Below are 212 nucleotides of genomic sequence, written 5' to 3' on the forward strand. Positions count from 1 at the left end.
GGTATTTGCTTATGGGCATTTACGTACAGATATTGAATGACGTACATACGAATATGTGATGGAAGTGACCATACCTTGGCTAACTCGTGAAGTAAAGTATTATACACGAAAAGGCAATGGATAACATGGCTTTACTTGTATTCCTTACTATTTTTGCATCATCCCTGTTCTTTACTTTCATTTCCAGTATTTTACACTTATTATGGAGTTGG

Source organism: Penaeus monodon, chromosome 19 (genome assembly GCF_015228065.2).
Source record: "Penaeus monodon isolate SGIC_2016 chromosome 19, NSTDA_Pmon_1, whole genome shotgun sequence".
Classification (NCBI taxonomy): Eukaryota; Metazoa; Arthropoda; class Malacostraca; order Decapoda; family Penaeidae; genus Penaeus; species Penaeus monodon.